This window comes from Hypanus sabinus, chromosome X2 (assembly GCF_030144855.1).
Source record: "Hypanus sabinus isolate sHypSab1 chromosome X2, sHypSab1.hap1, whole genome shotgun sequence".
Lineage (NCBI taxonomy): Eukaryota > Metazoa > Chordata > Chondrichthyes > Myliobatiformes > Dasyatidae > Hypanus > Hypanus sabinus.
This window is the reverse complement of record NC_082739.1, coordinates 11,814,179-11,828,249: the sequence shown is the minus strand read 5'-3', so window position 1 is coordinate 11,828,249 and position 14,071 is coordinate 11,814,179. Positions and strand designations below refer to the sequence as shown.

General features: G+C 52.4%; 1 protein-coding gene across 2 annotated transcripts in view; it reads right to left on the bottom strand.

Moving 5' to 3' along the window:
• The window catches only part of nectin1b (nectin cell adhesion molecule 1b), a 780,494-nt gene that overhangs the window by 195,292 nt on the left and 571,131 nt on the right, over positions 1-14,071 (bottom strand). The gene's annotated exons all lie outside the window — the stretch shown is intronic.

Sequence of the window (14,071 nt, the reverse complement as noted above, 5' to 3'; positions counted from 1 at the left end):
GGCTCACTGGAACTGTGAGATCAGGACTGAACCAGGGTCACTGGAAGTGTGATGTCAGGACTGAACCAGGGTCACTGGAAGTGTGAGATCAGGACTGAACCAGGGTCACTGGAATTGTGAGCTCAGGACTGAACCAGGCTCACTGGAACTGTGAGATCAGGACTGAACCATCGTCACTGGAAGTGTGAGATCAGGACTGAACTGGGATCACTGGAAGAGTGAGATCAGGACTGAACTGGGATCACTGCCAGTGTGAGATCAGGACTGAAAGGGGTCACTGGAAGTGTGAGATCAGGACAGAACTGGGATCACTGGAAGTGTGAGATCAGGACTGAACCAGGGTCACTGAAACTGTGAGATCAGGACTGAAACAGGGTGAATGGAATTGTGAAGTCAGGTCTGAACCAGGGTCATTGGAGCTGTGAGCTCAGGACTGAACCTGGGTCACTGGAAGTGGCAGATCAGGACTGAACCAGCGTTACTGGAAGTGTGGTCAGGACTGAACCAGGGTCAATGAAACTGTGAGATCAGGACTGAACCAGGGTCACTGAAACTGTGAGATCAGGACTGAAACAGGGTCACTGGAATTGTGAGCTCAGGACTGAACCAGGCTCACTGAAACTGTGAGAGCAGGACTGAACCAGGGTCACTGGAAGTGTGATGTCAGGACTGAACCAGGGTCACTGGAAGTGTGAGATCAGGACTGAACCAGGGTCACTGGAATTGTGAGCTCAGGACTGAACCAGGCTCACTGGAACTGTGAGATCAGGACTGAACCAGGGTCACTGGAAGTGTGAGATCAGGACTGAACCAGGGTCACTGGAAGTGTGAAGTCAGTTCTGAACCAGGGTCACTGGAAGTTTGAATTCAGGACTGAACCAGGGTCACTGGTACTCTGAGATCAGGACCGAACCGGGGTGACTGCAAGTGTGGTGAGGACTGAACCAGGTTCACTGGAAGTGTGAGATCAGGACTGAACTGGGATCACTGGAAGTGTGAGATCAGGACTGAACCAGGGTCACTGGAACTGTGAGATCAGGACTGAACCAGAGTCACTGGAAGTGTGAGATCAGGACTGAACCAGGGTCACTGGAAGTGTGCTCAGGACTGAATCAGGGTCACTGGAAGTGTGAGCTCGGGACTGAACCTGGGTCACTGGAGGTGTGAGCTCAGGACTGAACCAGGGTTACCGGAAGTGTGAAGTCAGGACTGAACCAGGGTCACTGGAGGTGAAAGCTCAGTACTGAACCAGGGTCAGTGGAAGAGTGAGATCAGGACTGAACCAGGGTCAATGCAACTGTGAGATCAGGACTGAACTGGCATCTGTGGAAGTGTGAGCTCAGGAATGAACCAAGGTCACTGGAAGTGTGAGCTCAGGACTGAACCAGGGTCACTGGAAGTGTGGTCAGGACTGAACCAGGGTTACCGGAAGTGGCAGATCAGGACTGAACCAGAGTCACTGGAAGTGTGGTCAGGACTGAACCAGGGTCACTGAAACTGTGAGATCAGGACTGAACCAGAGTCACTGGAAGTGTGAGATCAGGACTGAACCAGGGTCACTGGAAGTGTACTCAGGACTGAACCAGGGTCACTGGAAGTGTGAGCTCAGGACTGAACCTGGGTCACTGGAGGTGTGAGCTCAGGACTGAACCAGGGTTACCGGAAGTGTGAAGTCAGGACTGAACCAGGGTCACTGGAGGTGTGAGCTCAGGACTGAACCTGGGTCACTGGAAGTGTGAGATCAGGACTGAACCAGCGTCAGTGGAAGTGTGAGATCAGGACTGAACTGGGATCACTGGAAGTGTGAGATCAGGACTGAACTGGGATCACTGCCAGTGTGAGATCAGGACTGAACCAGCGTCACTGGAAGTGTGGTCAGGACTGAACCAGGGTCAATGAAACTGTCAGATCAGGACTGAACTGGGATCACTGCCAGTGTGAGATCAGGACTGAACCAGCGTCACTGGAAGTGCGGTCAGGACTGAACCAGGGTCACTGAAACTGTGAGATCAGGACTGAAACAGGATCAATGGAATTGTGAAGTCAGGTCTGAACCAGGGTCACTGGAGGTGTGAGCTCAGGACTGAACCTGGGTCACTGGAAGTGTGAGATCAGGACTGAACCAGCGTCACTGGAAGTGTGGTCAGGACTGAACCAGGGTCACTGAAACTGTGAGATCAGGACTGAACCAGGGTCACTGGAAGTGTGAGCTCAGGACTGAACCAGGGTCACTGGAAATGTGAGGTCAGGACTGAACCAGGATCACTGGAAGAATGGTCAGGACTGAACCAGGGTTACCGGAAGTGTGAAGTCAGGACTGAACCAGGGTCACTGGAGTTGAAAGCTCAGAACTGAACCAGGGTCAGTGGAAGAGTGAGATCAGCACTGAACCAGGGTCACTGCCACTGTGAGATCAGGACTGAACTGGGATCAGTGGAAGTGCGAGCTCAGGACTGAACCAGGGTCACTGGAAGTGTGGTCAGGACTGAACCAGGGTTACCGGAAGTGGCAGATCAGGACTGAACCAGTGTCACTAAAAGTGTGGTCAGGACTGAACCAGGGTCACTGAAACTGTGAGATCAGGACTGAAACAGGGACAATGGAAGTGTGAAGTCAGGTCTGAAACAGGGTCACTGGAGGTGTGAGCTCAGGACTGAACCTGGGTCACTGGAAGTGTGAGATCAGGACTGAAACAGCGTCAGTGGAAGTGTGAGATCAGGACTGAACTGGGATCACTGGAAGTGTGAGATCAGGACTGAACTGGGATCACTGCCAGTTTGAGATCAGGACTGAACCAGCGTCACTGGAAGTATGGTCAGGACTGAACCAGGGTCACTGAAACTGTGAGATCAGGACTGAAACAGGGTCACTGGAATTGTGAGCTCAGGACTGAACCAGGCTCACTGGAACTGTGAGATCAGGACTGAACCAGGGTCACTGGAAGTGTGATGTCAGGACTGAACCAGGGTCACTGGAATTGTGAGCTCAGGACTGAACCAGGCTCACTGGAACTGTGAGATCAGGACTGAACCAGGGTCACTGGATGTGTGAGATCAGGACTGAACCAGGGTCACTGGAAGTGTGAAGTCAGTTCTGAACCAGGGTCACTGGAAGTTTGAATTCAGGACTGAACCAGGGTCACTGGTACTCTGAGATCAGGACCGAACCGGGGTGACTGCAAGTGTGGTGAGGACTGAACCAGGTTCACTGGAAGTGTGAGATCAGGACTGAACTGGGATCACTGGAAGTGTGAGATCAGGACTGAACCAGGGTCACTGGAAGTGTGAGATCAGGACTGAACCAGGGTCACTTGAAGTGTGCTCAGGACTGAACCAGGGTCACTGGAAGTGTGAGCTCGGGACTGAACCTGGGTCACTGGAGGTGTGAGCTCAGGACTGAACCAGGGTTACCGGAAGTGTGAAGTCAGGACTGAACCAGGTTCACTGGAGGTGAAAGCTCAGTACTGAACCAGGGTCAGTGGAAGAGTGAGATCAGGACTGAACCAGGGTCAATGCAACTGTGAGATCAGGACTGAACTGGCATCTGTGGAAGTGTGAGCTCAGGAATGAACCAAGGTCACTGGAAGTGTGAGCTCAGGACTGAACCAGGGTCACTGGAAGTGTGGTCAGGACTGAACCAGGGTTACCGGAAGTGGCAGATCAGGACTGAACCAGAGTCACTGGAAGTGTGAGAACAGGACTGAACCAGGGTCACTGGAAGTGTACTCAGGACTGAACCAGGGTCACTGGAAGTGTGAGCTCGGGACTGAACCTGGGTCACTGGAGGTGTGAGCTCAGGACTGAACCAGGGTTACCGGAAGTGTGAAGTCAGGACTGAACCAGGGTCACTGGAGGTGTGAGCTCAGGACTGAACCTGGGTCACTGGAAGTGTGAGATCAGGACTGAACCAGCGTCAGTGGAAGTGTGAGATCAGGACTGAACTGGGATCACTGGAAGTGTGAGATCAGGACTGAACTGGGATCACTGCCAGTGTGAGATCAGGACTGAACCAGCGTCACTGGAAGTGTGGTCAGGACTGAACCAGGGTCAATGAAACTGTCAGATCAGGACTGAACTGGGATCACTGCCAGTGTGAGATCAGGACTGAACCAGCGTCACTGGAAGTGCGGTCAGGACTGAACCAGGGTCACTGAAACTGTGAGATCAGGACTGAAACAGGGTCAATGGAATTGTGAAGTCAGGTCTGAACCAGGGTCACTGGAGGTGTGAGCTCAGGACTGAACCTGGGTCACTGGAAGTGTGAGATCAGGACTGAACCAGCGTCACTGGAAGTGTGGTCAGGACTGAACCAGGGTCACTGAAACTGTGAGATCAGGACTGAAACAGGGTCAATGGAAGTGTGAAGTCAGGTCTGAACCAGGGTCACTGGAAGTGTGAGCTCAGCTCTGAACCAGGGTCACTGGAAGTGTGAGCTCAGGACTGAACCAGGGTCACTGGAAATGTGAGGTCAGGACTGAACCAGGGTCACTGGAAGAATGGTCAGGACAGAACCAGGGTCACTGGAAGTGTGTAGTCAGGACTGAACCAGTGCCACTGGAAGTGTGGTCAGGACTGAACCAGGGTTACCGGAAGTGTGAAGTCAGGACTGAACCAGGGTCACTGGAGGTGAAAGCTCAGAACTGAACCAGGGTCAGTGGAAGAGTGAGATCAGCACTGAACCAGGGTCACTGCCACTGTGAGATCAGGACTGAACTGGGAACAGTGGAAGTGCGAGCTCAGGACTGAACCAGGGTCACTGGAAGTGTGAGGTCAGGACTGAACCAGGGTCACTGGAAGTGTGGTCAGGAGTGAACCAGGGTTACCGGAAGTGGCAGATCAGGACTGAACCAGTGTCACTGTAAGTGTGGTCAGGACTGAACCAGGGTCAATGAAACTATGAGATCAGGACTGAAACAGGGTCAATGGAAGTGTGAAGTCAGGTCTGAACCAGGGTCACTGGAGGTGTGAGCTCAGGACTGAACCTGGGTCACTCGAAGTGTGAGATCAGGACTGAACCAGCGTCACTGGAAGTGTGAGATCAGGACTGACATGGAATCACTGGAAGTGTGAGATCAGGACTGAACCAGGGTCACTGAAACTGTGAAATCAGGACTGAAACAGGGTCAATGGAAGTGTGAAGTCAGGTCTGAACCAGGGTCACTGGAAGTGTGAGCTCAGGACTGAACCTGGGTCACTGGAAGTGTGAGATGAGGACTGAACCAGCGTCACTGGAAGTGTGAGATCAGGACTGACATGGAATCACTGTAAGTGTGAGATCAGGACTGAACTGGGATCACTGCCAGTGTGAGATCAGGACTGAAAGGGGTCACTGGAAGTGTGAGATCAGGACTGAACTGGGATCACTGGAAGTTTGAGATCAGGACTGAACCAGGGTCACTGGATGTGTGAGATCAGGACTGAACTGGGATCACTGGAAGTGTGAGATCAGGACTGAACTGGGATCACTGCCAGTGTGAGATCAGGACTGAAAGGGGTCACTGGAAGTGTGAGATCAGGACTGAACCAACGTCACTGGAAGTGTGGTCAGGACTGAACCAGGGTCACTGAAACTGTGAGATCAGGACTGAAACAGGGTCACTGGAAGTGTGAGATCAGGACTGAACTGGGATCACTGCCAGTGTGAGATCAGGACTGAAAGGGGTCACTGGAAGTGTGAGATCAGGACTGAACTGGGATCACTGGAAGTGTGAGATCAGGACTGAAGCAGGGTCACTGGAAGTGTGAGATCAGGAATGAACCAGCGTCAGTGGAAGTGTGAGATCAGGACTGAACTGGGATCACTGGAAGTGTGAGATTAGGACTGAACCAGGGTCACTGGAAGTGTGAGATCAGGACTGAAAGGGGTCACTGGAAGTGTGAGATCAGGACTGAAACAGGGTCAGTGGAAGTGTGAAGTCAGGTCTGAACCAGGGTCACTGGAAGTGTGAGCTCAGGACTGAACCAGGGTCACTGGAAATGTGAGGTCAGGACTGAACCAGGGTCACTGGAAGAATGGTCAGGACAGAACCAGGGTCACTGGAAGTGTGTAGTCAGGACTGAACCAGGGCCACTGGAAGTGTGGTCAGGACTGAACCAGGATTACCGGAAGTGTGAAGTCAGGACTGAACCAGGGTCACTGGAGGTAAAAGCTCAGAACTGATCCAGGGTCAGTGGAAGAGTGAGATCAGCACTGAACCAGGGTCACTGCCACTGTGAGATCAGAACTGAACTGGGATCAGTGGAAGTGCGAGCTCAGGACTGAACCAGGGTCACTGGAAGTGTGAGGTCAGGACTGAACCAGGGTCACTGGAAGTGTGGTCAGGAGTGAACCAGGGTTACCGGAAGTGGCAGATCAGGACTGAACCAGTGTCACTGGAAGTGTGGTCAGGACTGAACCAGGGTCAATGAAACTATGAGATCAGGACTGAAACAGGGTCAATGGAAGTGTGAAGTCAGGTCTGAACCAGGGTCACTGGAGGTGTGAGCTCAGGACTCAACCTGGGTCACTCGAAGTGTGAGATCAGGTCTGAACCTGGGTCACTGGAGGTGTGAGCTCAGGACTGAACCTGGGTCACTGGATGTGTGAGATCAGGACTGAAAGGGGTCAATGGAAGTGTGAGATCAGGACTGAACCAGCGTCACTGGAAGTGTGGTCAGGACTGAACCAGGGTCACTGAAACTGTGAGATCAGGACTGAAACAGGGTCAATGGAATTGTGAAGTCATGTCTGAACCAGTGTCATTGGAGGTGTGAGCTCAGGACTGAACCTGGGTCACTGGAAGTGTGGTCAGGACTGAACCAGGGTCACTGAAACTGTGAGATTACGACTGAAACAGGGTGAATGGAAGTGTGAAGTCAGGTCTGAACCAGGGTCACTGGAGGTGTGAGCTCAGGACTGAACCTGGGTCACTGGAAGTGTGAGATCAGACTGAAATAGCATCACTGGAAATGTGGTCAGGACTGAACCAGGGTCACTGAAACTCTGAGATCAGGTCTGAACCAGTGTCACTGGAAGTGTGGTCAGGACTGAACCAGGGTCACTGGAAGTGTGAAGTCAGGACTGAACCAGGGTCACCGGAGGTGAAAGCTCAGGACTGAACCAAGGTCACTGGAAGTGGCAGATCAGGACTGAACCAGTGTCACTGGAAGTGTGGTCAGGACTGAACCAGGGTCACTGAAACTGTGAGATCAGGACTGAAACAGGGTCAATGGAAGTGTGAAGTCAGGACTGAACCAGGGTCACTGGAGGTGTGAGCTCAGGACTGACATGGAATCACTGTAAGTGTGAGATCAGGACTGAACTGGGATCACTGCCAGTGTGAGATCAGGACTGAAAGGGGTCACTGGAAGTGTGAGATCAGGACTGAACTGGGATCACTGGAAGTGTGAGATCAGGACTGAACCAGGGTCACTGGATGTGTGAGATCAGGACTGAACTGGGATCACTGGAAGTGTGAGATCAGGACTGAACTGGGATCACTGCCAGTGTGAGATCAGGACTGAAAGGGGTCACTGGAAGTGTGAGATCAGGACTGAACCAGCGTCACTGGAAGTGTGGTCAGGACTGAACCAGGGTCACTGAAACTGTGAGATCAGGACTGAAACAGGGTCACTGGAAGTGTGAGATCAGGACTGAACTGGGATCACTGCCAGTGTGAGATCAGGACTGAAAGGGGTCACTGGAAGTGTGAGATCAGGACTGAACTGGGATCACTGGAAGTGTGAGATCAGGACTGAAGCAGGGTCACTGGAAGTGTGAGATCAGGAATGAACCAGCGTCAGTGGAAGTGTGAGATCAGGACTGAACTGGGATCACTGGAAGTGTGAGATTAGGACTGAACCAGGGTCACTGGAAGTGTGAGATCAGGACTGAAAGGGGTCACTGGAAGTGTGAGATCAGGACTGAAACAGGGTCAGTGGAAGTGTGAAGTCAGGTCTGAACCAGGGTCACTGGAAGTGTGAGCTCAGGACTGAACCAGGGTCACTGGAAATGTGAGGTCAGGACTGAACCAGGGTCACTGGAAGAATGGTCAGGACAGAACCAGGGTCACTGGAAGTGTGTAGTCAGGACTGAACCAGGGCCACTGGAAGTGTGGTCAGGACTGAACCAGGATTACCGGAAGTGTGAAGTCAGGACTGAACCAGGGTCACTGGAGGTAAAAGCTCAGAACTGATCCAGGGTCAGTGGAAGAGTGAGATCAGCACTGAACCAGGGTCACTGCCACTGTGAGATCAGAACTGAACTGGGATCAGTGGAAGTGCGAGCTCAGGACTGAACCAGGGTCACTGGAAGTGTGAGGTCAGGACTGAACCAGGGTCACTGGAAGTGTGGTCAGGAGTGAACCAGGGTTACCGGAAGTGGCAGATCAGGACTGAACCAGTGTCACTGGAAGTGTGGTCAGGACTGAACCAGGGTCAATGAAACTATGAGATCAGGACTGAAACAGGGTCAATGGAAGTGTGAAGTCAGGTCTGAACCAGGGTCACTGGAGGTGTGAGCTCAGGACTCAACCTGGGTCACTCGAAGTGTGAGATCAGGTCTGAACCTGGGTCACTGGAGGTGTGAGCTCAGGACTGAACCTGGGTCACTGGATGTGTGAGATCAGGACTGAAAGGGGTCAATGGAAGTGTGAGATCAGGACTGAACCAGCGTCACTGGAAGTGTGGTCAGGACTGAACCAGGGTCACTGAAACTGTGAGATCAGGACTGAAACAGGGTCAATGGAATTGTGAAGTCATGTCTGAACCAGTGTCATTGGAGGTGTGAGCTCAGGACTGAACCTGGGTCACTGGAAGTGGCAGATCAGGACTGAACCAGCGTCACTGGAAGTGTGGTCAGGACTGAACCAGGGTCACTGAAACTGTGAGATTACGACTGAAACAGGGTGAATGGAAGTGTGAAGTCAGGTCTGAACCAGGGTCACTGGAGGTGTGAGCTCAGGACTGAACCTGGGTCACTGGAAGTGTGAGATCAGACTGAAATAGCATCACTGGAAATGTGGTCAGGACTGAACCAGGGTCACTGAAACTCTGAGATCAGGTCTGAACCAGTGTCACTGGAAGTGTGGTCAGGACTGAACCAGGGTCACTGGAAGTGTGAAGTCAGGACTGAACCAGGGTCACCGGAGGTGAAAGCTCAGGACTGAACCAAGGTCACTGGAAGTGGCAGATCAGGACTGAACCAGTGTCACTGGAAGTGTGGTCAGGACTGAACCAGGGTCACTGAAACTGTGAGATCAGGACTGAAACAGGGTCAATGGAAGTGTGAAGTCAGGACTGAACCAGGGTCACTGGAGGTGTGAGCTCAGGACTGACATGGAATCACTGTAAGTGTGAGATCAGGACTGAACTGGGATCACTGCCAGTGTGAGATCAGGACTGAAAGGGGTCACTGGAAGTGTGAGATCAGGACTGAACCAGCGTCACTGGAAGTGTGGTCAGGACTGAACCTGGGTCACTGAAACTGTGAGATCAGGACTGAAACAGGGTCACTGAAACTGTGAGATCAGGACTGAAACAGGGTCAATGGAATTGTGAAGTCAGGTCTGAACCAGGGTCACTGGAGGTGTGAGCTCAGGACTGAACCTGGGTCACTGGAAGTGTGAGATCAGGACTGAACCAGCGTCACTGGAAGTGTGGTTAGGACTGAACCAGGGTCACTGAAACTGTGAGATCAGGACTGAAACAGGGTCACTGGAAGTGTGAGCTCAGGACTGAAACAGGGTCAATGGAATTGTGAAGTCAGGTCTGAACCAGGGTCATTGGAGGTGTGAGCTCAGGACTGAACCTGGGTCACTGGAAGTGGCAGATCAGGACTGAACCAGGGTCACTGCCACTGTGAGATCAGGACCGAACTGGGATCAGTGGAAGTGTGAGCTCAGGACTGAACCAGGGTCACTGGAAGTGTGGTCAGGACTGAACCAGGGTTACCGGAAGTGGCAGATCAGGACTGAACCAGTGTCACTAAAAGTGTGGTCAGGACTGAACCAGGGTCACTGAAACTGTGAGATCAGGACTGAAACAGGGACAATGGAAGTGTGAAGTCAGGTCTGAAACAGGGTCACTGGAGGTGTGAGCTCAGGACTGAACCTGGGTCACTGGAAGTGTGAGCTCAGGACTGAAACAGCGTCAGTGGAAGTGTGAGATCAGGACTGAACTGGGATCACTGGAAGTGTGAGATCAGGACTGAACTGGGATCACTGCCAGTTTGAGATCAGGACTGAACCAGAGTTACCGGAAGTGTGAAGTCAGGACTGAACCAGGGTCGCTGGAGGTGAAAGCTCAGGACTGAAACAGGGTCACTGGAATTGTGAGCTCAGGACTGAACCAGGCTCACTGGAACTGTGAGATCAGGACTGAACCAGGGTCACTGGAAGTGTGAGCTTAGGACTGAACCAGGGTCACTGGAAGTGTGAGCTCAGGACTGAACCAGGGTCACTGGAAGTGTGGTCAGGACTGAACCAGGGTTACCGGAAGTGGCAGATCAGGACTGAAGCAGTGTCACTGGAAGTGTGGTCAGGACTGAACCAGGGTCACTGAAACTGTGAGATCAGGACTGAAACAGGGACAATGGAAGTGTGAAGTCAGGTCTGAAACAGGGTCACTGGAGGTGTGAACTGAGGACTGAACCTGGGTCACTGGAAGTGTGAGATCAGGACTGAACCATCGTCACTGGAAGTGTGAGATCAGGACTGAACTGGGATCACTGGAAGAGTGAGATCAGGACTGAACTGGGATCACTGCCAGTGTGAGATCAGGACTGAAAGGGGTCACTGGAAGTGTGAGATCAGGACAGAACTGGGATCACTGGAAGTGTGAGATCAGGACTGAACCAGGGTCACTGAAACTGTGAGATCAGGACTGAAACAGGGTCAATGGAATTGTGAAGTCAGGTCTGAACCAGGGTCATTGGAGGTGTGAGCTCAGGACTGAACCTGGGTCACTGGAAGTGGCAGATCAGGACTGAACCAGCGTCACTGGAAGTGTGGTCAGGACTGAACCAGGGTCAATGAAACTGTGAGATCAGGACTGAACCAGGGTCACTGAAACTGTGAGATCAGGACTGAAACAGGGTCAATGGAATTGTGAAGTCAGGTCTGAACCAGGGTCACTGGAGGTGTGAGCTCAGGACTGAACCTGGGTCACTGGAAGTGTGAGATCAGGACTGAACCAGCGTCACTGGAAGTGTGGTCAGGACTGAACCAGGGTCACTGAAACTGTGAGATCAGGACTGAAACAGGGTCAATGGAAGTGTGAAGTCAGGTCTGTACCAGGGTCACTGGAAGTGTGAGCTCAGGACTGAACCAGGGTCACTGGAAGTATGGTCAGGACAGAACCAGGGTCACTGGAAGTGTGTAGTCAGGACTGAACCAGGGCCACTGGAAGTGTGGTCAGGACTGAACCAGAGTTACCGGAAGTGTGAAGTCAGGACTGAACCAGGGTCACTGGAGGTGAAAGCTCAGTACTGAACCAGGGTCAGTGGAAGAGTGAGATCAGAACTGAACCAGGGTCACTGCCACGGTGAGATCAGGACCGAACTGGGATCAGTGGAAGTGTGAGCTTAGGACTGAACCAGGGTCACTGGAAGTGTGAGCTCAGGACTGAACCAGGGTCACTGGAAGTGTGGTCAGGACTGAACCAGGGTTACCGGAAGTGGCAGATCAGGACTGAACCAGTGTCACTAAAAGTGTGGTCAGGACTGAACCAGGGTCACTGAAACTGTGAGATCAGGACTGAAACAGGGACAATGGAAGTGTGAAGTCAGGTCTGAAACAGGGTCACTGGAGGTGTGAGCTCAGGACTGAACCTGGGTCTCTGGAAGTGTGAGCTCAGGACTGAAACAGCGTCAGTGGAAGTGTGAGATCAGGACTGAACTGGGATCACTGGAAGTGTGAGATCAGGACTGAACTGGGATCACTGCCAGTTTGAGATCAGGACTGAACCAGCGTCACTGAAAGAGTGGTCAGGACTGAACCAGGGTCACTGAAACTGTGAGATCAGGACTGAAACAGGGTCACTGGAATTGTGAGCTCAGGACTGAACCAGGCTCACTGGAACTGTGAGATCAGGACTGAACCAGGGTCACTGGAAGTGTGATGTCAGGACTGAACCAGGGTCACTGGAAGTGTGAGATCAGGACTGAACCAGGGTCACTGGAATTGTGAGCTCAGGACTGAACCAGGCTCACTGGAACTGTGAGATCAGGACTGAACCATCGTCACTGGAAGTGTGAGATCAGGACTGAACTGGGATCACTGGAAGAGTGAGATCAGGACTGAACTGGGATCACTGCCAGTGTGAGATCAGGACTGAAAGGGGTCACTGGAAGTGTGAGATCAGGACAGAACTGGGATCACTGGAAGTGTGAGATCAGGACTGAACCAGGGTCACTGAAACTGTGAGATCAGGACTGAAACAGGGTGAATGGAATTGTGAAGTCAGGTCTGAACCAGGGTCATTGGAGCTGTGAGCTCAGGACTGAACCTGGGTCACTGGAAGTGGCAGATCAGGACTGAACCAGCGTTACTGGAAGTGTGGTCAGGACTGAACCAGGGTCAATGAAACTGTGAGATCAGGACTGAACCAGGGTCACTGAAACTGTGAGATCAGGACTGAAACAGGGTCACTGGAATTGTGAGCTCAGGACTGAACCAGGCTCACTGAAACTGTGAGAGCAGGACTGAACCAGGGTCACTGGAAGTGTGATGTCAGGACTGAACCAGGGTCACTGGAAGTGTGAGATCAGGACTGAACCAGGGTCACTGGAATTGTGAGCTCAGGACTGAACCAGGCTCACTGGAACTGTGAGATCAGGACTGAACCAGGGTCACTGGAAGTGTGAGATCAGGACTGAACCAGGGTCACTGGAAGTGTGAAGTCAGTTCTGAACCAGGGTCACTGGAAGTTTGAATTCAGGACTGAACCAGGGTCACTGGTACTCTGAGATCAGGACCGAACCGGGGTGACTGCAAGTGTGGTGAGGACTGAACCAGGTTCACTGGAAGTGTGAGATCAGGACTGAACTGGGATCACTGGAAGTGTGAGATCAGGACTGAACCAGGGTCACTGGAACTGTGAGATCAGGACTGAACCAGAGTCACTGGAAGTGTGAGATCAGGACTGAACCAGGGTCACTGGAAGTGTGCTCAGGACTGAATCAGGGTCACTGGAAGTGTGAGCTCGGGACTGAACCTGGGTCACTGGAGGTGTGAGCTCAGGACTGAACCAGGGTTACCGGAAGTGTGAAGTCAGGACTGAACCAGGGTCACTGGAGGTGAAAGCTCAGTACTGAACCAGGGTCAGTGGAAGAGTGAGATCAGGACTGAACCAGGGTCAATGCAACTGTGAGATCAGGACTGAACTGGCATCTGTGGAAGTGTGAGCTCAGGAATGAACCAAGGTCACTGGAAGTGTGAGCTCAGGACTGAACCAGGGTCACTGGAAGTGTGGTCAGGACTGAACCAGGGTTACCGGAAGTGGCAGATCAGGACTGAACCAGAGTCACTGGAAGTGTGGTCAGGACTGAACCAGGGTCACTGAAACTGTGAGATCAGGACTGAACCAGAGTCACTGGAAGTGTGAGATCAGGACTGAACCAGGGTCACTGGAAGTGTACTCAGGACTGAACCAGGGTCACTGGAAGTGTGAGCTCAGGACTGAACCTGGGTCACTGGAGGTGTGAGCTCAGGACTGAACCAGGGTTACCGGAAGTGTGAAGTCAGGACTGAACCAGGGTCACTGGAGGTGTGAGCTCAGGACTGAACCTGGGTCACTGGAAGTGTGAGATCAGGACTGAACCAGCGTCAGTGGAAGTGTGAGATCAGGACTGAACTGGGATCACTGGAAGTGTGAGATCAGGACTGAACTGGGATCACTGCCAGTGTGAGATCAGGACTGAACCAGCGTCACTGGAAGTGTGGTCAGGACTGAACCAGGGTCAATGAAACTGTCAGATCAGGACTGAACTGGGATCACTGCCAGTGTGAGATCAGGACTGAACCAGCGTCACTGGAAGTGCGGTCAGGACTGAACCAGGGTCACTGAAACTGTGAGATCAGGACTGAAACAGGATC